The following is a 24291-nucleotide window of genomic DNA, read 5'->3' on the forward strand; positions in this document are numbered from 1 at the left end:
GAGCCTGCTGGTTTAGCCTGTTTGTCTGGACGTCGCAGGGAAGCTGTGCTGCCTCGTTACTGCCTGCAGACGGCCAGGGTCCTCGGTTGACCCCCGCTGACACCCCAGTGGGGAGGGCCCTTGTTGCTGGTGGGGGAGGGGACCTGCTCCCACGTGGCCTCCACGGATACGAGGTGGGCGTGGCCTCACTTGCTGGCGACGGGGAGGGTCCCGACTCTCTGTCAGCCCTCTTCTGACCTCGTTCACTGAGATGGGGCGTGCCGTGTGTGTGCGGAAATCCAGGCTCCATGTGGTGTCTGCGTTGATACGGTGGAACTGGAGGAGGATGCGTGCCTGCTCGTCGGGGAAGAAAGTTCCAGCTCCATGGCTTGGTTTATCTGCCCCCTCCCTCCCCGTGGAGGTTTGAGTGCCTGTGACGGCCACGCGAGGGGAAGTCCAGGCTCCCCCCTTGGCCTCTGCTCCTGGGACTCAGGGTGGGGGCCGCAGTTCTTCTGTGACATCCAGGTGGAGTAGTGGAGTGATTGTCTGAACGTTTTTTTTTTTCCTGTTTCGCTGCCATTTTCCTGGCTTTTTCTGGAGAGAGTAGTCATTCTTTGCAGCTTTTTTTTTTCCTGCTTCTACTGATGTTTCAGCTGAAGCTCCAGTCGTTTGGCCACCTGATGTGAAGAGCTGATTCTCTGGAAAAGGCCCTGATGCTGGGAAAGACTGAGGGTAGGAGGAGAAGGGGGCAACAGAGGATGAGATGGTTGGGTGGCATCACTGACTCAATAGACATGAGTTTGAGCAAGCTCCGGGAGGTAGTGGAGAACAGGGGAGTCTGGCATGCTGCAGTCCGTGGGGTCACAAAGAGTCAGACACGACTGAACGACTGAAGGACAGCAACTGGTGTTTCTGGCTCTCCGGCTTCTTAGCTGCCAATCTGGGATAAGAGGCAAAAACCCAGCTCAGAGAAGCGAACGCTGTGCCATTCCCTGCAGCCCTGGGCCCCGACCGGCCTGCCTTCTCTCCACCCCCTGCAGCCCTGGGCCCCGACTGGCCTGCTTTCTCTCCACCGCCTGCACCCCTGGGCCCCGACCGGCCTGCCTTCTCTCCACCCCTCAGAGTCTTCGGTTTGTTTCTTGTGCAGCATCCTGGGGTTTCCGTTGCACGTCTTGGGAGGAGTGGGGGAAAGTGTATCTATGCCATCTTTCAGGAAGCAGAAACGCAGCCACTGGTTTTCGGCTCGCAGGCATCAGAGCGCTTGCAGTTCTGACCTCCGTGTCCTCGTGGAGCCTCTGTCTGACCGCGCCCTGGTTGTCTCTCACAGCTCTGGACATGTCTCCTGTCTCCTTGCCTTGACCCATCGGAGCACGGTTGGTTCTGGTTCCGAGAAGCCTTCCTGCGGGGCCCAGTCTGCCAGCGCCTCTGGTGAGTTAGAACATCTTCAGTGCTGTGGTGTGGACTGCCTCCCCACTTTGGCACCTCGGCCAGAGGATGGCAGTTCCTCATGGCCAGGGCCCCAGTGCCTGAGTCAGAGTTGCGGGGGGGTTGTCCTGGATGCTGGAAGTACACACCTGCCCTTGCTGCCCAGTTAGTGTGACCTTGGGGGGACTCACCGGGACTGCGGCTCTTCATCTCTGCTCCGAGATGTCCTGGCTGGGAGGGTGGATGGTGGAAGAGGTGTGACAGGCGCCCTGCCTCCGCTGTTTCCTGGACCAGGAGATGCGGGCTTGTGTCCAGCGTGGGGACCACAGAGGGAAGCCCACAACCTGAGGTTCGGCAGAGCTGAGACGTGCTCTGAGCTTGCAGTCTGACGCCCATTGCTGGTTGCATGTTGACCATCTCCTGTGTGCCCTTTCTGGTGTTGTTTATCTGTAATATGTGCTTATAATCAGTGTTTTCAGAGTGTGGCCTGGATACTGGGCTTCACCACGGCCGACCTCGTGAGGCAGGGGCACTGACCGCCATCCTTGGGTGAGGGCCTGGGCCCCCATTGGTGAGACCCCCTGCTCCCTGCCTCGCTGGTCCTGAGAGGCTCCGCCTGGTCCTGGCTCTGCACATCCTGAGCTTTCTCTGCTGTCACACTCGGCCGCCCAGCCTGGGGACCAGAAAGGCAGGTCTGTGAGGTTCGCTCCTGCTCGGACATATTTTTCAGACTTGAAAAAATGTATCGCCTATCCAAGGAGACGTTTTAGACCCTTGTTCCAAATTGTCCACCCCAGCGAGATTTTAATACATGGACGTGCTGTGTATCTGTTTATGTTCTGCTTGTATATCGCTGCTTTCTGCTTAAGAACACTGAGACCCATTGCATCTTCCCAGATTCCGATGAGAAGGAGAAGAACGTCCTAGGCTTACAAATAGCCCAGGCAGGAGCGGAGTGTCAGGGCCACTGCCCCAGCCCTGGTCACCTTCAGCTTGTGGGGGGTGGGTGCTGCTACCCCTGGCTTCTCAGGCCTCCAGTCCTGCCTGAGATCCAGTTCAGCCCCTCTCCCTGTCCTTGTGCAAGCCTTCCGGAAAGGTCGTTGTCCCCCCGTATGCCCCGAGTTGCTTCTCTGGCCCCTGCTCCCGCCCTCCCCTGGGTGCACGTGGGCACTGTCCTGGCAGGAGGGTGGTGATGGGGCTCCGGGAGGACCAGCCCTGCTCTTCCAGCCAAGCAGGCAGAGCCTGCAGTCCCCTTGTCCTCTGTCTGTCCAAGAAGCTGCATGCAGTTCCCTTGTGGGGAAGCCCCTGGCGCCAATTCCCCATGGCTGCTCACTCGAGTGGCTCCGCAGAGAGCTGACAGGTGGGTGCACACCGTGGATGGCTCAAGCAGAAGCTGTGGCCGCCCTTTCCTCTAGCAGCGGAGCAGGCTCGGAGAAGGAGGTGTCCAGGCTGGCGGGAAGGTCCCGCACTTGGGTGAGCTGCGTGGCCTTGTCCCCACCCTCGGGCTCCGGACCTGGGCCTTGCTTAGGTTTGTTATGGTGGCAGCCGGGGCAGGGCACTGAGCCCACCAGCAGCATGTTTCTGCGTTTTTGGGGTGCTGTCTGCCCCAGGCCGGGTTGGGGGCTTGTTGGCTCATGACCAGGTCGAACCTCCCTGGGCCTGGGTTTGTACCAAGGCCCGCTCACCTCCTCCTGCCTCCTTTCTGAGAAAAGGCCCCTTGATCACTCGACCCGAGCGTTTGCCTGTCCCCGGCCTGGCGTTGGGAACCCTGCATCAGGGCTGGGCCTCCAGCTGCTCCTTAGGGAACTCCTCTCCGTTGGCCCCAAGTGGTGGGGGCTGTGGTCTCAGAATCCGTCTCTGTGGCCATGGTCACTGATGTGCCAGGGGAAGAGAGGAAGAACGGCTGGACCGGGCGGCCCTTTAGGCCCGGAGTGGACACGCTGTCAGCTTGCTCTGCCGGCCAGGGTGCCTTTCCCACGCAGCGTTGGTCATCTCCAGGACAGGGGGCCTCGGGGGGCCGGGTGTTCACAGAGAGATGAGCCCCAGGGCAGCCTCCCAAGGCCTCTCACCTGGAGAAGGATGGTGGTCCTGTAGCTGTGGATGGAGGGGGGCAGTTTCCGTCTCTCAGGGGTCAGTCTTCGTGAACCCAGGAAGTGCTACGTCCTGAGTGGGTTGGGGGAACGGAGGCAGAATTCTCCATCAGGCCCGGGTTTTTCTGCGCGCTTCATCTCCCTCTCAGCTGTTTTTCCTGCATCCTCCGGTGTCCCGCGAAGGGACCCTGCCCTTCAGCGACCTCCAGATGTCCTAGAGGCCGCTGTTCATCGTGGGCGCCCCACGGCCCCATCCTGGCCACCATGTCCCCTTGCAGTGGAGACGGTCATCATGTAGCAAAGCGGTGTGGATTCTGAGTTTCAGGCCTTTGGAAGCTATCCCCTCCTGCTGCCATTCGGAAAAACATGGAAAATGACCCTCGGGTGGTAATTTAGGGAGCAGCCAGAATGTCACGTAATGGGTGGCAGAGGGTTTCACTTTAGAGTAATGGAGTTAATGCACAGTTAAATTAACGTGATGCCTTCAACCGTCTCCTCCTCTGTCGTGCGTCCCCTTCTCTATCTGCCCTCAGCCTTTCCCAGCATCAGGGTCTTTTCGAGTCAGTGAATTCTCACCCATGAGTCACAGCGCTCGCTTGGACGAATGCAGAGATTCCGTTTTCATGAAGCTGTTCTCAGTCGCTAACTTGTGTCTGACGCTTTGCGACCCCACGGACACCAGACTTCTCTGTCCTTCACCATGGACCCTAAGGGTCCTGTGATGTACGGATTACTCAGGATTATCTCATTGGGCCTTTAATCCGTCACAAGAGGCCTTACGACAGGCAGGTCTGAGCAGAGGAGACCCGTGAAGGCAGGGGCTGGGGGACGCAGCCATGAGCTGGGATACCTGGAGCCCCTGGAGGCCGGAAGAGGCCGGAAGGCCCCTCCCCGAGAGCCTTTGGAGGGAGCCAGCTCTGCGACGCCTGGATTTCCGTCCCGTGAACCTGTTTCCAGACTTTCAGCCTCCAGGACTGGGAGACGATACGTTTGTGCTGCTCTGAGCGGCCCAGCCTGGGGCCCTTTGTCACAGCAGACCCTGGACGGTCATCTACCGCATGAATCCCGATTTCACTGTGGTCGGGAGACAGGGTCATATTTCAGTGAAGAGGAAGGGAAGTGGGGCCTTGTGTGTGGCTAGGGCTAAGGATTTGAACAGGCTTACCTCGATGGCTAGCTGGTCACCACGGGAAGATGTGATGCCCTTTCCTCAGGTCACCGTGGCCCAGATGAGATCTTGGGGAGCGGGCTTGGCACTGGCGTGGGCAGGACTTCCATCACCCTGTCACTGTCTGCAGAACGCGCCCCGCCAGGTAAACTGCTGGGAGACGCGTTTGGTTCAGTTGAGTTCAGTTCAGTTCCTCTGTCGTCACCTTCTTCTGTCTTCAGTCTTTCCCAGCGTCAGGGTCTTTTCCAATGAGTCGGCTCTTCGCATCAGGTGGCCAAAGTATTGGAGCTTCAGCTTCAGTCCTCCAGTGAATATTCAGGACTGATTTCCTTTAGGAAAGCCCTGAGCGCCCCTGCTCTCGCCAGACTGAGCCTGAGTCCGCACGCCGGGCGCACACTGCTGAGCTCCACGGAAGTGCCCCGAGTGTCCCACACATTCAGAGTGTCCCCCACGAACGTCCACTTTCAGCGCTTCCGTTGCTTCCGAGGACTGGAGGTCAAGTGGGCACCCCAAGCCCTGCCCACACTCCTCCTGCCTTTGGTCTTTCTGGGCGGTTACATTCTGCTCCGGCCGCCCCAGGCCTGCACGTCTTACCAGGGCAGAGGGAGCAAGGAGGCCTGAGGGGTCAGGGAACCTGCCAGGCCATGCTCACCCCTCATGGCAGCATACGGCTCCACACTTCCATGGGCATGTTTCCTGTGCCCAGTGGCTCCACCCCAGATGCACGGTTCTCACGTTTGCTCTGTGCGGCTCCCCTCCTGGTTCCCGACCCCTTGACTGTCTGGAGACCCCACCTCCCAGGAGGGTTCCCCGTCTCCACCCTTGCACGCTCTCTGAGACCACGCCCCCAGCTCCCAGGGCCTGCACAGGACGCAGCTGCACCCTCGGGCGTCTTGGGGCCACTGTGGGAACGAGCCCAGCACCCCTGGGTTTCCTTCTGCTCCTCTGCCCCCCGCTTCCTCCAAACACGTTAGACCTGGTCGCCCACTGAGAGAGGTGGGGAGGGAAACATCCTCCCGAGTCAGGAGGGGGACCCGAAGAGCTGATGCCGGAATGACCTCGGGCTTCGCAGAGCCCCGGGGTTGGAGGTGACATCGAGAAGGCCGAATGGGTCCAGGTGGACCGGAGTCCCCATGGGAGCTGCTGGTCTCCTCTGAGGACTGAGATGGAGGCCATGAGGTCTCGGGAAAGCCGTGCTGGTCGCTGTGCTCATCATGTAGATCCTCCCAGATCTCTCAGCTGAGGACCACGTTGTCATCTCGGCAGGCGGAGCCCTTCCCCCGGGCTGTGTGTGCGTGCCGGCCGCGTCTACCACAGCCCCTGCACGCAGCACCTGGGCCAACTCACCGATGCTCCCCGCAGGGGTGAGGATGATCGAGGATGAGGAAGAGCTGGGTTTGTTGACCCAAATGGGTCATCCCAGTCCTAGGAAAAGGGCTGTGTTATTTAGTTTTTGACTTGGAACCTGAGCCAAAGAATGAGAACTCTTGGGCGTCTTGTTGAAATCGCAGGTTCTAAGGCCTCCTCCAGTTCAACAGGAATCTGCCTTGTTAGCTTACTAACCAAGTGATTCTGCTACGGGCCCCCCTGAGAACTCTGATTTAATGTTGAGTTGTGCTGTGCTTAGTTGAGCCATCGTGTCTGACTCTTTGGGATCCATGGACTGTAACATTGGGTTAAAGACCATTAAAACTCTGCCAAAACCATCAGGCTATGACCAGCTCCTGGGATGACAGCGTGGCTTTGCAGCCACATGTGTGCTTTATCTCTGAGCCTCCTGGCAGCCAGGGGGAGAAGGGAAAGCTGGGCTAGCAGAGCTCTCTTTTCTAGTATGAGTTCACCTGGAGAACAGGTTTTCTCAGTGCTCTTGTCTAGGAGGAACGTTCTCAAGTGGTGTCTTCAGTTGGCATTTGACCAGGAACGCCCCAGTAGTTTTCATATACTGTTTGACTTCAGTGAAAGCTGAGGACATAACAAAACCTTTTCTTAATTATTATTTTGGCTGTGATGGGTCTTCATTGCGGTGTGTGGCCTTGCAGCATGCAGGGAGCTTAGTTCCCTGACCAGGGATCAAACTCAGTGAAAGCTGAGGACATAACAAAACCTTTTCTTAATTATTATTTTGGCTGTGATGGGTCTTCATTGCGGTGTGTGGCCTTGCAGCATGCAGGGAGCTTAGTTCCCTGACCAGGGATCAAACCCATGTCCCCTGTATTGCATGGAATATTCTCAATTGCTGCACCATCAGAGAAATCCCATAATGAAAACCTTTTTGAGATGGACACTATGCTGAGAGGTTCAAGTGTATTATAGTCTTGTATTTTGAAGTGATTCAGGCGTAGAATTCATGGAACTGTGCCAAGGACAAGGCTTTTTGCAAAAGAGAATCGAAGAAAAGAGATAAAAGAGAGTTGAATGATTCTATAGCATGTGATTCCATTTTATATGAAATGTCCCCAAAAGGCAAATTTGTAGAGATAGAAAGTCATGAGTGGTTGCCAGGGGTGGTGGGGCTGGGGGTTTGGGAGGTGATGGCTGAGAATTACGGTGTTCTTGAGACTGTGTAACTGTTTTAATGTGGACAGAGGTGATGGTCTACCCAACTCCATGATCACAGGAAAGCCCGCTGTATTGTGTTTTCCTGAGAAAACTGTATGCAGGCCAAGAAACAGCAAAACTGGACATGGAACAATGGACTGGCTCCAAATCGGGAAAGGAGTACGTCAGGCTGCATATTGTTACCCTGCTTATTTAACTTATATGTAGAGTACATCATGTGAAGTGGCAGGCTGGATGAAGCACAAGCTGGAATCAAGATTGCCGGGAGAAGTATCAATAACCTCGGATATGTAGATGACACCATCCTTATGGCAGAAAGTGACGAAAAACTAAAGAGCCTCTTGATGAAGGTGAAAGAGGAGAGTGAAAAAGCTGTTTTAAAAGTCAACATTCAAGAAATGAAGGTCATGGCATCTGGTCCCATCACTTCATGGCAAATAGGTGGGGAAACAATGGAAATCGTGACAGACTGTATTTTCTGGGCTCCCAAATCACTGCGGATGGTGACTGCAGCCATGAAATTAAAAGACACTTGCTCCTTGGAAGAAAAGCTATGACAAACCTAGACAGCCTATTACTTTGCGGACAGAGGTCTGTCCAGTCAAAGCTGCGGTTTTTTCCAGTAGTCACATGTGGTTGTGAGAGTTGGACCATAAAGAAGGCTGAGTGCCGAGGAATTGATGCTTTTGAACTGTGGTGTTGCAGAAGACTCTTGAGAGTCCTTTGGACTGCAAGGAGATCCAACCAGTCAATCCTAAAGGAAATCTGTCCTGAATATTCATTAGAGGGACTGATGCTGATGCTGAAGCTCCAATACTTTGGCCACCTGATGTGAAGAGCTGACTCACTGGAAAAGACCCTGATGCTGGGAAGATTAAAGGCGGGAGGAGAAGGGGACGACAGAGGATGAGATTGCTGGATGGCATCGCTGATTGAATGGACATGAGTTTGAACAAACTCAGGGAGACAGTGAAGAACAGGGAAGCCTGGCGTGCTGCAGTCCTTGGGGTCACAAAGAGTCGGACACGACTGAGCGACTGAATAGCAAGTGAGTTGTATGGCATGTGGATTAGATCTTCACCAAGCTGTTTTCAGAAAAGAATTGGTGACGTGTTTGCGTGTTACACTGAGTCCAAGATTGTGTGCCGGAGAGTTGGAAAGAGACGCTTTGTCCTGATGGAGCCCCGCTCAGCTTCCTTGGGGGCAGGGAGGCCTCCAGGCCTGCAGTCTCCTGGGAGGCCTCTAAACCCTGGTCCCCGAGCAGCCCTCAGGTCAGCGGGGCTCCCGCCCTGGCCCCAGGGTGTGTGTCGTGTGTCTGAGGATCCCAGGCACTGATTATGTGCTCTCACACGTTGCTGTCTCTGTTCCCTGAGATATTTTTACTTACAGGCCCGAGGCTGCTGAGCGAGATCTTTGGCGCAGGGCTTGCCTGCATCGAGGTGTGGAGGGTGGTTTCTCTGAGCCAAGCAGGCTGTGTGTCCTGGCTTCTCCCAGCAGAAGCTGGGTCTCTCCCGTCCTCTGAGCCCGTGCTGAGCGAGCGGAAGTAACCCGATGGAGTGAGTTAGTATCTGGTCTCAGGGTGGGGCTGGATTTACTGAGGTTCATAGAGACAGCTTCCTGGTAAGAAAGAAGTTAGATGAGAGTGAGAGTAAAGTGGTGTTCATGTGACTGTAAATGTATGTGTATCTCACGTCAGTGTTCTTGCCTGGAAAATCCCTCCCATGGACAGAGGAGCCTGGTGAGAGTGAATGCAAGTAAAGTGGTGTTCATGTGACTGTAAATGTATGTGTATCCCTCTGCAGTGTTCTTGCCTGGAGAATCCCTCCCATGGACAGAGGAGCCTGGTGAGCTACAGTCCATGGGGTCGCAAAAGAGTCAGATATGCTTAGCAATGAAACCACAGAGCACCAATAACAATCTGTTTCAGAAGAAAAAAGTCATGTAGCCACATCAGGAATTTTCTAGGTTTGGTGACACTGGGGCTTAACCACACATTCACAGGGGGATGGTTTTTGTGAACCAGCTCCAAGGGGCTGTGTTGGGGGCATCCGATTGCGAGCCTGGTTTCTGGAGCTCCCTGCTGTTCTACAGCCCCAGGATGCACCCAGCACAGGGTCTCACACAAGCCCCAGCTGGGCAGGGGCTGATGCCAGCCTGTGGTCCAGTTCTCCTGGAAGGGTCAGCTGCCGTGAGGCTTTAGAACTGCGGGGGGTCACCAACTCGTTGACTAAACCTTTTCTTGGAAGGAACAAGGGAGAAGTCACAATGTAGCTCACCAGAACAAACACATCAGCCTTCCGCCAAATGAGGTTTTCCCTCTCTCGGACAGTTGGAAATAAAACTCAGGGTGTTTGCATGGATGCAAATTGTCCCCTTTTCTTTCTTTTTTCTTTTTTCTGTTGACATTTTTATTCTATTACAAATTGTTGCCTGTTTGCCTAGGTAGCGAGCCGGTCTCTGTAATTTTGCTGTGGTCCCGTAGCCATGGATGGAAAAATAGGTCAATTTACCTGTCTGTCAGAAAAGCACAGCCGGGGATGGAAGGAAGGGCTGCTGTTCCACGTTCTCTAAATATTTACGCTCCTGTTCCTCTTTTGTATTTATTCCTTCCACCCGAATGGCAGGTACACAGTCGCCTTCCAGCGCTCATTCTCCCTGGATGTTTTTAGAGAGAGCGGTTCCACTAATCAGAGCTCTTTCATAGTCACGAAGTGGATTCAAGTAATATTTAATCCAGCGACTAGGATGTTGGAATGTAGTTCAGGCCCATTGGGTATTTTTTTTTTTTTGCACATCCTTTTATTTTTTTGGAATATAATTGGTTTACCGTGTTGAGTTACTTTCTGGTGTACAGTGGAGTGAATCAGCCATGTGTGGATGGACCCCCTCCTTCTTTGGCCTCCCTCCCACCCCTCCTTCTCACCCATCTAGGTCATCACAGCACCGGACTGAGCTCCGTGCTCTTCACTATACTGCAGCTTCCTGCCAGCTGTCTGTTTTATACCTGGTAACTTATACATGCCAGTCCTAATCTCCCAACTCATCCCACCGTCCCTTTCCCCTGCTGTGTCCACAAGTTCATTCTCTACGTCTGTGTCTCTATTCCTGCCCTGGAACTAGGTTCATCCGTACCATTATTCTGGCTTCCACGAACATGCATTAATGTGTGATATTTGTTTTTCTCTTCCTGACTAATTTCACTCTGTATGATAGAGTCTAGGTCCATCCACGTCTCTACAGACGACCCGAATTTCATTCCTTTTTTATCGCCGACTAACATTCCGCTGTATATATGTACCGCATCTTTATCCATTCATCTGCTGATTCATCTAGGTCATTTCCACGTCTTGGCCATTGTGAATAGGGCTGCTGTGAACACAGGCGTGCGTGTATCTTTCTGAATGAAAGTTTTCTCTGGATATCTGCTCAGGAGTGAGATTGCTGGATCATATGATACTTCTGTTTTTAGAGGAATCTAAATTGCTGGGTCATGCGGTAACTTAACTGTGGTTTTTGAGGACTCTCTGCACTGTTCTCTGTGGTGGCTGCATCTCTTTGCATCCTCACCAGCAGTGGAGGGGGCACCCTTTCCGAGGAGATGATGTCTCTGTGGCCTCTGTATCCTGCACCCCTTGCCCAGGACTGGCTCCGTGGCAGTATCCAGGGAGGGAACTAGTCTGTGTGACGGGAAGCACGCCCCCGGGCTTGCTTCTGTGTCTCTGGTCAGGCCGTGGCTGAGGGGTCCAGGTGAAACCTGGGTGGGGCTTGCCCTAAAAGTGCAGCAGTGGCTGGCGGGGGACAGACGCCCAGTGTGTGTCTGTGATGCACACGTGTGTCTGGAGTCCCGGGCAGCACTGTGTCCTCGTCTTCATGTGGGGAGCCTGTCACCTGAGAACTTGTCCATGGGAACCGGGTCCCTGCCCACACAGGCTCACCTTACCTGGGAGTTGGCAGTTGTTCTGGGCAGTGCAGACGGGAAGCGAGTCGGATCCCGTTACCTGCCTTGGGGGTGGGAGGAGGCATTGTTCCTGCAGCCACCTCGAGCCAGGAAATGTGCCCACAAGCCAGGGTGCTTGCCCTGGTCCTCCGGTTACTCTGGGAGCAGGCTTCTCCAGATTTCTTCTCTGTGGTATTTGATTCTTTTTTTAGATTTACCTGTTTTACTTCTATGCAGGTGACCTACCTGCTGGTATAGGTATCAGATTCCCCACCTCTCTCTTGCAGCTCTGCTCCTGAGAGCTACAGTCGCTTACAGAACCAGCTGTTCGGGGGCCCTCAGACCACCCTCAAGTTCAGTGATTCTCTAGAAGGACTCCCAGGACTCAGCCAAGCTGATGTAGTCACACTTCGTTACAGAGAGAGGACACAGGTGAAATCAGCTGATACAAAGGGTCATGGGCCAGGGTACAGGGGGACCAGGCGCCAGCTCCCAGCTGTCCTGTCCCAGAGGACTCTTGCAAACAACACTTGATTCTTCCAGAAGCCCTGTGTGACAGCACACGTGAGCTGCTGCCAATCAGGAATCCTCCCCGGGGAGCATTAGGGAGTCCTGGGGTTTTACTGGGGGTCGGTCACAGAGGCATGGTGGACCACCTGCAGGCAGAGCTTAGTCTCCAGCCCCTCCGTCAAGCCCGGGGCCCTCCCCATAAACCATGTTGTTAGTATAAATGACCTGTTGTGGCTCATGGCCTCATACAAACACAGTTTCTCAGGAGGACATTTCAAGGGCTCAGAGGTGCCCTCCCAGGAGTCCCATCAAGGGTCTGGACAATCCTGACAGCTGCGCTTACCCGTCACCGCACAGCAGTATTTCAGAGAGTGGACTCTGGGTCCAGCATCACATCTTGGTTCTGCCATGGCTTGGCTCTCTGGTTTAGGTACTTGTTCTACCTCTTTATGTCTCTGTTTCCTTATTGGTAAGATGGGGGCGATACTGGATAAGCACGGGGGCAAAGAGCTTGAGGACTGAATGGCAACTGATGAAAGAGAGTGACTGTTGCAGCCACGCCGCTGCCACTGTGATTGCCTACGGAGGAGGGCAGGCTGCAGGTCCTCAAGGAGTTAAGCAGACCCAGCGGTTCCACTCGCAGGCACGTACCCAGGAGGCATGAACACATGTTCAAACGTGTCTGCCCAGGAGACATGGACACGTGTGAGTCTTCACAGTAGCATTACTTCCAGTAGATCCTAAGTGTCAGAAACACTGACGTCACCCACAGACGAATGGATAAACACACGTGGTCCATCCGTCTGAGGGAATATCATTCATCCACGGAAAGTCGTGAAGCCCTGACACTCGCTGCAACATGGATGAACCTCAGGAACGTTATGCCAAGTGAAAGAAGCCAGACGTAAGAGGTCTCACACTGTGTGATTCCACTTATGTGACGTGCCCTGAGTGAGACAGTGGGGTGCACGGTGGGGAGGGGCAGGGTCGGCTGGGGTGGGATTTGGAGGAGGAAGGAATGGGGAGTGAATGTGATGGGCTTGGGGGTCTCCATTTGGCAGATAGAAATGGCCTGGAATTAGACACTGGTGATGCTCGTACAAAGCAGCTGAAAACCACTGAGCTGTCCTCTTTAAATGGTGAATTTTATTTCCATACAAAAATTGCTAAAATGAACCCCAAATGCCACCACACACCTAGGAGAATGGCCCAGCTGGAGTGACAGTGTCAGATACGGGCAGGGTGTGGAGCAGCGGGAGCTCACCGTCGTGGCTGCTGCAGAAGACAGTTCGACAGCTTCTCACAAAACTAAACACAGTCTTACCGTGTGTTCCAGCCATCGTGTTCCTGGGCATTAAGTCAAAGTCGAAAACTTAATCCACACGAAAACCTGAACACAGATTTTACTTATAATTGCCAAAAATTGGAAGCCGTGAGGTGCCCTTCAGTAGGTGGGTGGATGAACCGTGGTCCATCCAGATGATGAAATATTATTCAGCACTAGGAAGAAGTGAGCTGTCACACCACGGGAAGACATGGAGGAGCCTTAAATGCTGTGACAGTGTGAAAGAAGCCAGGCTGCAAAGGCTGCCCACTGTGCGTGCGTGCGTGTGTGTGTGCGTGCGCGCATGCGTGTGTGCGCATGCGTGTGTGTGCATGCATGTGTGCGTGCATGCGCACGTGTGTGTGTGTGTGCGTGTGTGTACATGTGTGCGCCTGTGCATGTGCGTGCGCGTGTGTGCGTGTGTGCGCGTGCGTGCATGTGTGCGCATGTGTGCATGTGTGTGTGCCCGTGTGTGTGCGTGCGTGTGTGCGTGTGCGTGCTCAGTCTTGCCTGACTCTCTGGCCTCATGGACTGCAGCCTGCTAGGCTTCTGTGGGTCGCCATTTCCTACTCCAGGGGATCTTTCCAACCCAGAGCTCAAACCTGAGTCTTGCGTCTCCTGCATGGCCGGGCTGATTCTTTACCGCTGTGCCACCAGGGAAGCCCGCAGTGTACAGCTCCAACTACATAAAATTCTGGAAAAAGCAGAACTGTGGAGACAGTGAAGACATCACTGGCTGCCAGGGGTGGGAGTGTGGAGAGGGGTGAGTAGAGAGAGCATGGAGGGCTTTTCAGGGCAGGAAATCCTCTCCGTGATGCTGCAGTGGTGGATACATTAAACATCTGTCCGAACTCACGGAAGATACAAGACCGAGGGTGAGCCCTGGTTTAAGCTGTGGACTCTGGGTGATGACGGCGTGCCCTCTAGGTTCATCAGTAGCCAGGGGGCCGCTCTGGTGGGGACGTCGACAGTGGGGGAGCTGTACCTCCTGGGGGGGCGGGTAGGAGGTACACGGGAAGTCTCTGTCCCTTCTTGTTAAGTTTGTTGTGAACCCGAAACTGCTAAAAAAAAAAAAAAAAAGACAAATGAGAAAAAAAAAAACAATGGCACGCCTTGAGGAAGAATAATCTGTTTTGCAGTGAGATGCCATTCTCTCTGTGGGGAGGGGGAGGGGCCTCCCCCCCAGACTCCTGCTGTTTTCTCGCATCCTTGGTGCCTGCGACACCGTTCCTGATAACACGGTTATGGGCAGCCCTCGCCCGAGGTCTGCTCATCCTGGATGGGGTCACTGGCTGTCTCTTCCAGCCACAGGGCGTTGGAGTCCTGCCCGGCAAGGCGTGACGTCCTGCCGGGGTCGCCTGTGAGCCGACCCGCTTTGGAGGCATCCTTGGAGGTCTGGCACTGGGGACCCTCGCTGGCGGTCACGCTGTGTGCCCCTCCCACCCAAGGCTGTGCTGCCTGCAGGCTGTTGCCCAGAGGCCATGCAGAGGAGCCGGGTCACCTGTTGCTGCCCGGGGCCTCCTCCTTCCATGGAACACCTCTTAACAGGGCAGGACCTCCAGGGAAAAGGATGGCGTGAACTGCTGTGCCCCTGGCTGGGGGCATCCGCAGGCCGGCTGCTGCCTGTCCTTCCACTCCAGTCCATTCAGTCCAGGCACCAGGCTTCCACCCGCACATGCAGGCCGTTTTGACTCAGGGACAGCAATTTGTTGCTGAGGCTCTTGTATCTGGATAAGAGCTCATTTTCATCAGCTATTTACATTTATTTGAGTCTGACTTGCGTGCTGGCCTTTCTGCTTTAGCCAGAAACAGAAATTGCAGTTTACAAAGCGACTCTGCAGAGATTGTCTGATGAACTCAGACGATGGTCTGAACTCAGGAAAACAAGAACTACAGCTTCGTGTGACAGGTGATGGGGGGAAGGTTCAGAGCGGTCGAGGGGCTTTCTCACGGTCACACAGCAAGTGGCGGTACCAAGGCCGGTCCCTGAGCGTGACGCACAGGGAGCGTGGGCCCCGTGTCGCTGTGCCGTCCCCGATCTCGACGCACAGGGAGCGTGGGCCCCGTGCCACTGTGCCGTCCCCGAGCGTGACGCACAGGGAGCGTGGGCCCCGTGTCGCTGTGCCGTCCCCGAGCGTGACGCACAGGGAGCATGGGCCCCGTGTTGCTGTGCCGTCCCTGAGCGTGACGCACAGGGAGCGTGGGCCCCGTGTCGGCTGTGTGGTCCCCGATCGTGACACACAGGGAGCGTGGGCCTCGTATCGCTGTGCCGTCCCCGATCGTGACGCACAGGGAGCGTGGGCCCCGTGTCGGCTGTGCCGTCCCCGATCGTGACACACAGGGAGCGTGGGCCCCGTATCCCCGTGCCGTCCCCGAGCGTGACGCACAGGGAGCGTGGGCCCTGTGTCGCTGTGCCGTCCCCGATCGTGATGCACAGGGAGCGTGGGCCCCGTGTTGCTGTGCCGTCCCTGAGCATGACGCACAGGGAGCGTGGGCCCCGTGTCGCTGTGCCGTCCCCGACCGTGACGCACAGGGAGCGTGGGCCCCGTGTCGGCTGTGCGGTCCCCGATCGTGACCCACAGGGAGCGTGGGCCCCGTGTCGGCTGTGCGGTCCCCGATCGTGATGCACAGGGAGCGTGGGCCCCGTGTCGCTGTGCCGTCCCCGATCGTGATGCACAGGGAACGTGGGCCCCGTGTCGGCTGTGGTGGGGTGGGCAGGTGGCCGAGGCAGAGCAGTGGGGTGGAATTCGGGGAAGAGGTACGTAATCGCCAGTGCTGGTGTGATGTCACAGACAGCTGTGCCCGGCAGGATGAGCCTGCCCCGGGGCCTGTGGGTGTGGACCCGAGAGCACAGCTGCACACTCCAGGGCTGCCTCTCCCCAAGCGGAATTTCACATGAGCTCTTTGCGGGCAGAAGTGTCATCAGCTCGGGCGGTGCACCCTGAGGGGCCAGGATGCTGCCTCCAGAGAGCTGAGGTTCATATCAAAGGAGTGATTTCAATGAGCCCAAACTCTTGCATCTTCCCATGCAGGGAAAACCGCTAAATCCATTAACTTGAGCTAATCTTCTGATGTTCCAACTACCTGATTTTGTTGCAACAACTCCTGTATAACCTGGCTCTCCCTTACCTTTTCAGAGCAGTCCCTCAGGGATCTAAGAGGCTGTTTTTCCGGACTTAAGTCCTCAGAAAGTCCACCAAATAAAGCATAATTTTCAACTTTGAGCTTGTGCGTTTTCAGGGGACAGCTGGCTTTCCTTGTTGGCAAGCAGTCTGCCCCTAAAAAGTTCCTACTTTTTCCCCAGCAAAGGTTTCCCATGAAGCAAAGACAACCTTCGGTTATTTGTGATTTTAGAATCAATATTCAGTTTATTCAAGGTACATACCCTAAGACTTAGCCTTCCTAAAGCTCGTGAATTTGATTTACAGCTGTTACTCTATTTATGAATCGAGGTGATTTTATAATCCCTTAAGAAGAATGAGACTTTGGCACTTCCCCGTGGTTCAGTGTTAAGATTCGCCTTCAGTGCAGAGGGCACAGCTTTGATCCCTGGTTGGGAGCTCAGATTCCACGTGCTGTGGGGTGCAGCCAAAAAAAAAAAAAAAAAAATGGGCCTTTGATAACAGTGGGATCTCACTTACAAACTCAAATGCCCATGGATTTTAACAAAAATTCTGTTTCAGGGATGAAAGTCATTCTTTCATTACTTTGATTAGTAAAGTGTAACCTAATTATACTGAAAATTGGGAAACTCACATTCTCTGAAACATTCTAGACATTCTTGAACTTTCTTTTAAATTATACTTTGGGTGCAAAGTCTTATGACTAAACCTGCCACTCTGTTGCCGATTTTGACTGGGATGATGAGTATAAACAGGTCCAGTTTCACTTTTCACTTTCATGCATTGGAGAAGGAAATGGCAACCCACTCCAGTGTTCTTGCCTGGAGAATCCCAGGGACGGGGGAGCCTGGTGGGCTGCCATCTATGGGGTCGCACAGAGTCCGACACGACTGAAGTGACTTAGCAGCAGCAGTAGCAGGGTGTAAAAGTGAAACCTTGTTTCACTTTAAGATGATTTAAGATGTTACCAGAAAACCCAGATGGATTTAAAATGTTAAGAAAAACCCAAACAAATCTTGGCCAACCCAGCGTGATACTGGTTAGGTGCTTTTGGTGTCTTTTTTCTCGTCACACATATGTTTAAGACTTCTTGGGGTTACAGAGCACTGACCCCCAGACCAGCCCGGCAGTGTGGCCCTTTCGTCTCAGGCCCAGGGTTGACCATCACCAGGGCCTCTGGCTGGGACCAGGCCCTTGTAGCTTTGTCTAGTCTTGCCCGACTCTGAGGCCTGGACCCTGCAGCCCAGCAGCCCAGGGCCTACTTAAGTGCGGAAGGTGGGGAATTGTGAACACTTTGAATCCTCCATCCTAGCTCCTAAGGAAGTTTGTGTCTACTCCCTCAGTTGCTTGCTGCTATTTTGTATTTTTTTTTGCGGGGGCTCTCTTAAGTCTCTGATTGAAGCCAATGGCACCGCACACCTGGAAAATCCCATGGACAGAGGAGCCTGGTGGGCTGCAGTCCATGGGGTCGCTAAGAGTCGGACACGACTGAGCAACTTCACTTTCACTTTTCACTTTCCTGCATTGGAGAAGGAAATGGCAACCCACTCCAGTGTTCTTGCCTGGAGAGTCTCAGGGACAGCGGAGCCTGGTGGGCTGCCGTCTATGGGGTCGCACAGAGTCGGACACGACTGAAGTGACTTAGCAGAAGCAGAAGCCTCTGATTACTTCCAACCTGGCTCTGAAGACACTTGATCACCATTTCTTCAGGTCCTTCACACCTGTGTGTAACTTACAGCTTTACCAGGCCTGGGTTCTGCATTCTTCTGCGTCTCTCTGGCCGGGCCTCTCCTTGGCATCAGCCCCCTCCCACCCTCATCTGCTCTTTGGATCCAGCAGTTAGGTTGTGTTTACTGGGTTGATTCTGGTTTTCCTTTTTGAATAAGATTTGAATTTAAAAAATAGAGGTAATTAAAAGACAACCAGGGAGTGAGCAGCTTTGGGGCCTGAGATCCCAACAGCAAAGGTGGTTTGTGGGTAGCTGAAGGTGGAGGGTTGGGGCTGCAGGGTCCCCAAGTGGACTCCCAGCCCTGACCGCCCGGCGCCATGCTGGAGTCAGGGCCCACGCAGACTCCCATGGTGCCTGCTTCTTAGGGCGCTTGAGGCCCAGGCACCTGCGGACAGGCCTCAGATGCAGCCTCGGGGGCCACCTGGGGAAGCTTTGCCTGTGAATTGTCTGGCCACCCACCCTTCCCATTCCCCCACCCTGGAGTTGCTGGGGATCTGTTTCCTGATTTAAGGCTTTGGGATTCTCTCTGTGTGGTGACGTCCCTGTAACACAGAAACGGTGCTGCCCTTTGATCTGGTCACTCCAGGGACAGTGCTGTCATAGGCTGGGCTGTGTCACCCAGATTCACGCATTAGTGTCCTAACCCCCGTGTCCAGAAAGTGTTCCGTTGCCAACTCATGTCCGACTCTTTTCGACCCCACGGACTATAGTCCGCCAGGCTACTCTGTCCATGGGATTCTCCAGGCAAGAATACTGGAGTGGGTTGCCATTCTCTTCTCCAGGGCATCTTCCTGACCCAGGGATCGAACCCAGGTCTCCCTCTTTGTAGGGGGATTCTTTGCCATCTGAGCCACCAGGGAAGCACCCCCATCTCCAAATCCAGAATGTGACTGTATTTGGAGCTGGGCTTTTAAAGAGGTGATTCAGGTAAAACAGGATCACTCGGGTGGGCCCTCATCCAGTGTGACTCCTGTCCTCATAAGCAGGGGGATTTGGAGACAGACGTGCCCATGGGGAGAAGCCTGGTGAGCGTGGAGACGGCCCTCCACGGGCCGAGGGGAGGGACCTCGGCCCCTTGCCTGGCAGGTCCCACGTGGAGCCTGACACAGCGATCTTGGGTGTGCAGCCCTGAAGCCGAGAGACAGGAAATGTCCGTTGTCACCCCATCTGCGGTGCTTTGTCTCGGCAGCCCCAGCAAACTCCTGCAGGTGCCGAGGGGTCCAGAAGGGGACGGGGACCTCCAGGCAGAGAGCTCACTGAACAGGACATCCAGGGGGATGCTGGCGCCCAGCTGGACTGGGACTCTGGGCCTGATGGCCAGGCGCTGCCCTTTGACCTTGGAGAAATGGCAGGTATTCCCCGGCTCAGTTCTCCCATATGATGGTGATCCTGGTCCCTCTGCGGTGTGGAGTCAGGGGGAGTCTCACTGCAGGTCTGGCTCTGGGGGATGGACTCGCTCTGTGGATGGTAGGTAAACCCAGGGAATGGGCATCTCTTTCTGGCAAAAAATAAATAATAATAAAGTCGTTGGACTTGGGATTGCTGCAGGGCTGTGTGAAGCAGCGTTGGGATCTGTGCGCTGGAATGCCGGGGGGAATCCGCTCCCTCCCGTGAGATTCACCGTCATGTCCGATCCCAGCGGCTCGTGTGACTTGGACATTAAGCGTGTCTGGCTTTGCACAGCCTCTGCTCTCGTGTTCTCTCTCACATCACCTAATGAGGCCGCCTCAAGAAGGATTTTATTCTTCCCTTTCTCTCTTCCTAATACTTTCCAAACAACCAGGCTCCGTTCTCTAGGCTTTTTAAGGTAGTAAGGAGAGTGAGGGCTTCCCACTAGCATTAAAGAACTCGCCTGCCAATGCAGGAGACGTAAGAGACCCAGGTTTGATCCTTGGGTCGGAAAGATGCCCTGCAGGAGGAAGTGGCAACTCACTCCAGTATTCTTGCTGGAGAATCCCGTGGACAGAGGAGCCTGGCGGGCTGCAGTCCATGGGGTTGCAAAGAGTCAGACACGACTGAAGTGACTTAGCACGCATGCAAAGAAGAGTGAACTACACGGCTTTTGTTTGAAGTGGATGTTTGCCTTTGGCGGAGCCTGTTCCCCCGCTGGAGGTGTGATACTTTGGAGGAGGTGCCCAACTTTTTCCTCGGGTGCCCCGCACACGACTTAATTAGGCAGGCTTGATTGCCTTCTCTGGGTCTCACTTCTTCTGTCACCTTTATGAGCCGATAGCCTCCTGATGGCTCGATAAAAACTCCCAAGAAAAAGAAAGCCTTAATGAGTATAGATTTCCTTGCAATTTGCATTTGTAAGTGAACATTCTAGGTAATGACTGAAGACGGAAAGTGTAAAAGTGGATTGATTAAGTAATTTTCCTGATCAAGGCGAGGCTCTTCCATTTCAGCTGGTGCAGCCAGTCCCATTAACCCTTGCCTTGAGTTTCCCTTTATTTATGACATCTTCGCGAAGGTTCGGGTTCCAGGGGCCAGCTTGGGAGGTCACAGCATTCTGTTGTTCCATTCAGGGGCACTGGGTTCCAGCCAGTGGCTGGAGTGAGAGTTCCTGTAGGTGGTTCTCGGTACTTTTGCCCTAAGCATCTTTGCTCTACTTTCTTCCTACAAGTAATGGGCCGTAGGGCAAATGTGCTGTAAAAGATAAAAGAGGGATGTTAGAAAGGACATAATGAAACAGGAGAAATGAGTAATAGGAAAGGCTTTATTGTGACATACAAAACATTTGAACAAGAGCTGACTCATTGGAAAAGGCCCTGATGCTGGGAAAGACTGAGGGCAGGAGGAGAAGGGGACGCCAGAGGATGAGATGGGTGGATGGCATCACCGACTCGATGGACGTGAGTCTGAGCAAACTCCAGGAGATGGTGGAGGACAGGAAGGCCTGGCGTGCTGCAGTCCGTGGGGTCACAAAGAGTCGGACACGACTGAGCGACTGAACAGCAACCACAGGTGTGTGTAGGTTCACCGCAGTGCTGCACGAATGGTGGATTTTATCACTTGGGTTTTACCTGAACTCCTGTCTTCCAGGTCGTTGTAGCTACAGCTTCTTTGCTTGTTGATCTGTCTCCTCATTTGGCACCGCACTGTTCCTTTTCTCTAAATGGCTTCCTTTGTTAGGAGACGTGTGTCTGCGTGCACGCTCAGTCACTAGGCTGTGTCCAACTCTTTGCGACTGCATGGGGTCTCTGAAGAGATGGTTCAGGTGAAGTGGGGTCACGTGGGTGGTCATATGTAATAGGACTGGTGTCCCTATAAGAAGAGGAGGTCGGGACACAGACACACGCAGAGGGACAACCCCGTGAGGGGAGGAGACGGCCGTCTGCACGCACAGGAGAGAGGCCCCAGGAGGACCAGCCCCGCCCACACCTGGGTCTGGGATTCCAGCCTCCAGGACCAGGAGGAAATGGTCTGTTGTTTGAGGCGCCCAGGCTGTGGGCGGCTGTGTTACGGCCGGAGCAGTCTCACACGAGAATGGAGCCAACTGGGATGAAATACACAGCTTCACTTCACCTGCAATTAAATCGCGATTACTCAGTGAGTACCAGCGGTGCTGAGCACGTGGCATACATTTTAAAAAAATTCTTGCCTTCTCCAGTACCATCGGGGCTGGCCCCCCACCTTACAGTTGAAGACGGTATGGCTGGTTGTCTCCGGCCACCTGGCCGAGGCTGGGGAGGTCAGCTCTGTCCAGCTTGAAGGCCGGAGCTGTCTCCCTGTCCCTGGGTGTCTCCTGTCCCGTGTTCTGTCAAGTACTGCAGGCATGTCTGGCTGTCTGGACATCCACGTTGGAGAAGGGAGATACCTTGAGGGGCTGTCTCACCCCTGCCGCCGGGGAGGGTGGTGGCCGCGCTTGGTCTAAAACCATCGACCACCTGCGAGTTCCACTATCCCAGCATCGGACAGCGGCCACGCATCATCCGTTCCCCGGAGAGGTGGCTCAGACTTCCCTTGTCCCCGCTGACATCCTGGCTCCTGGGGCTCCCTCACTGAGTCCAGACCCCCACCCCCAGGGCGTGGTTGTTGATTAAATGCTAGGGGCACACAGCCTTTGAGAGTGTGACCGTGGGTGCCTGCCTGTGGTGTTGACGAGGCTTTTCTCTAATATAAGGAAGGGGCCATCGGCCGGCTCGGGCCAGAGCCTGGACTGGAGAAACAGCAGCGGCGGGTGGTGCTGACCCAGCTTTGCTGGCTGCATCCCTTCTCTGCGTGCGCCTGTCGGCCCCACCCGGACCACATCTGCTGTCCCGGGGCTTATGGTCGACCACTTGCAGCGTCTTGGCAGACGAGGTCTGTGCTGGGCGGGGACAGAGAGCCACCCTGCTGGACAGGCCTGGCCCTTCCCTGTCCTGCTCGAGGCTCTGCTTTCCGCTTTCTTGTCTTTATGACCAGGCAGCCAGCCCCTCCCCCGGGCTCTGGGCATTGCAGTCTGTGCAGTGGAGGAACCGCGGGCCTTATCCTGCTTCGCGCATCTCCCCCGAGAAGCAGAGGCCCAGCAATCAGGGATTCAGAAGGGCGATCGGGGCTCAGAGTCTGCATCTCAGTTGTGCGGCGCTGGGCACGTAACTCGCCCTCCCTGGGCACCAGTGGGCTCAGCGTTAAGACGGGCGCTGCTGTGTCTGCGGGCTTTGTCACTTATGCGCACACTCACAGCCCACCTGTGATGCCAGGCACTGGGTTAATGCTGCTGAATTGGGGGTGGGATTCGTCAGTGGCAGTGGGGGCTGGACGATGCCTGGCAAACCCTGGGAACCATCGGGGCATCTGGCAGGAGACGGGAACGCCAAGGTCAGGAGGAGGCTCAGGAGCAGGAACCAGAACGAGGTGGTGGGGAGGGTGGATGGCTGACGGCTGCCTCTGTCACCCACCCCGAGCGTCTTGTGCACGGGACTGGAGACCTCGTCCACGTCTGCTCGTCTGTGGTGACTGGTCCTGGTCTTAGCAGGCATGCCCCATGGTTGGCAGCTTCCGGGGGCTCAGTGCCCCGTGGTGTGGCAGTTTCTGGGGTCTCAGCCTTCAGGTGGGATCTGTGCTCCGAGAACCCCCGCCTGCCTTGACCCACCAGTTGATGGAGTAAGGCCGTGACCCCCCTCCTGCTAGAGAGAAGCTCAGGGTCCTCAGGAGACCAAATGGACCCGAGCTCCGTCTGGTGACGTTGTCCGTCCACAGTCTCTGAGAGTGGGCAGGGCTCTGATGGGGGAACAGACGACCCCCTGGGCACCGGCACTGTGCCTGCAGGCCCCGAGCCCAGCCCCTCCGGACCCCTGAGTGCCGTGCTCTCCGCGGCTCTACCTGGTTGCCGAGGCAGTTCATGCGACCACGGTTCTCTCTCTCTCAGTTACTTACAGGCCTGTGCTTTCTCATGCGTCAGCTGTGACAGCTGTGTTTCCCCGTTGCCTTGCACAGACGCCTCCCTCCCTGGAGGACCCATGCGGGTCCTGGTTGGAAAGCCTCAGCCTGCAGGGGCGGGGAGCAGGGATGTGTCTCAGGAGGGCGGTGGAGAGCTGTGGGGGCTTTTCTGGGCCTTCCTGATGGTTCAGGATGGGGAGGGAGTCCGGGGGCCCGGCACGGGGAGGGGTGCTCTGCTCCTGTTCTGAAGATGCTTCGATGCAGCTCCTACCCCTCTGCTGGTGGTCCCTGTGGCAGCTTACGGAGGTGACGTGATGTCCGTCGAAGCCTTGGCGTGTTCTCTGAATGCACACGGGTTGAAGGCCATGCCCAGCACTGCCCAGAAGTTAGCAGACTTGACCCTCCTCCCTTGAAGCGAATTCCAGTCCAGCCAAGAAGTAGACTTAGAATGTTCTCAGGTCATCTACTGCTGCTCGAGAAACAACCCCGAAACTTCGGGACTTAACAGCTGTTCTTCTTGCTCGTGACCCTCTGGGCTGGGCTTTCGGGCAAGGATGAGCTGGTGGTACTCTTGCCCCTCCAGAATGTGGTCTCTGTGTTGCGGGGGGCTCTCTGGGGCTTGGGTCGGTGGACTTCTCACATGAGAGCTGGCTTCCCGGAGGTGGGTTGTTCCAACAAGTAAAGACGGGAGCCACAGCTCTCAAGCGCTCCGCCAAGGAGCAGGATGCAGTCATTAGGCTGGGCCCGGGCCCCGTGGGCCTGGTGTCCTTCTTGAGGACATCTGGGCCCAGATGCAGGGGGGAGGGGTGTGAGGAGGCGGGAGGATGAGCCCCGCCCCCCGTTATCTGCACTTCCCTTCCGGAGCTTGCTGTAGTCTGGCTGTGAGGTCCTTGCACTGCTCCCAGTCATGTTGTTATGCTGTTAGCCCTTCTCTCTCGTTTTCCACCTCTTTGCCTCCTGGAGATTCCCTCAGTTTTATCCCCCTGGTCTTCTGTGATCCTACTTAGAAAGTTTTTTTTGATTATTTATTTTTAAATGAAGGATAATTGCTGTACAATACTGTATTGGTTTCTGCCATACGTTATGG

The 24291-nt window shown here is 55.1% G+C and overlaps 1 protein-coding gene across 1 annotated transcript in view; it reads left to right on the top strand.

Annotated features, from left to right (window-relative positions):
• Positions 1 to 24291, top strand: part of SHANK2 (SH3 and multiple ankyrin repeat domains 2) — a 563804-nt gene that overhangs the window by 31595 nt on the left and 507918 nt on the right. The window contains 1 exon segment of the mRNA XM_070359054.1: positions 1307 to 1407. The gene's annotated coding sequence lies outside the window, so the exon portion shown is untranslated.

Source organism: Bos mutus, chromosome 22 (genome assembly GCF_027580195.1).
Source record: "Bos mutus isolate GX-2022 chromosome 22, NWIPB_WYAK_1.1, whole genome shotgun sequence".
NCBI lineage: Eukaryota > Metazoa > Chordata > Mammalia > Artiodactyla > Bovidae > Bos > Bos mutus.